This window comes from Phalaenopsis equestris, unplaced genomic scaffold, assembly GCF_001263595.1.
Source record: "Phalaenopsis equestris unplaced genomic scaffold, ASM126359v1 Scaffold235084, whole genome shotgun sequence".
NCBI classification, from domain to species: Eukaryota; Viridiplantae; Streptophyta; class Magnoliopsida; order Asparagales; family Orchidaceae; genus Phalaenopsis; species Phalaenopsis equestris.
The window spans coordinates 68,563-69,292 of record NW_018252973.1 but is presented as its reverse complement, the minus strand read 5'-3'; positions in this window follow the sequence as shown (position 1 = coordinate 69,292).

Here is a 730-nt window from a genome sequence, read left to right as displayed (position 1 = left end):
TCTCTCTACCGATGTTCCTTTCTCTTTCTTTCATCTCTCTATCTTCCCTACCTCACTCCCTCCCTCACTCCACTCTCTCTCTCTGTCTCACTCTCCATCCCACATTCACATTCATTATCTTTTAATCTCACTCACTCTTTATCTTTCTCTTTTTACCACTCTTATCAGCTCTCTCACTCTGTCTTCTTTCTCTCTCACTCTTTATGACTATCTCAATCTTTGTCACTCGCTTTTTCTCTCTCTCCCAATCTCTCTCTTTCATGCCCTCTCTTTCATTCTCTATCTCTTTCTCTATCTCTCCCTCATTCCAACCCTCAAACACTCCCTCCCTACGTCCCTTTTTCTCCTCCTCCTTATCTGCTTTCCTCTCTTTATTTCCCTCTCCCTCCCTTCTCTACTATCCCTGTGATCTCTAATACATTTTCTCTCTCAACCTCCTTCATTCTTTCTTCTTTCTCTTTTTTAACTCTCTCTCTCTCTCTTTCTCTCCGTTTTCTTTCTCTTTCTCACTGTACTTCCATCTTTATTTTTTCTTCACTTGTCTCTTTATCTCTCTTTCTCTAATTTCATTGCTCGCTTTCTCTCACTTGCTGTTGTTCTGTTTCATCTCTCCCACACCACTCTCTTGCAATCTCTACCTATCTCTCTCCCTTTCTATCTTTCTCCCTCTCCGTCTTACCTGAATCTTTCCCTCTCTCTCACTCCCACTCTCTCTACCTCTCTACATCTC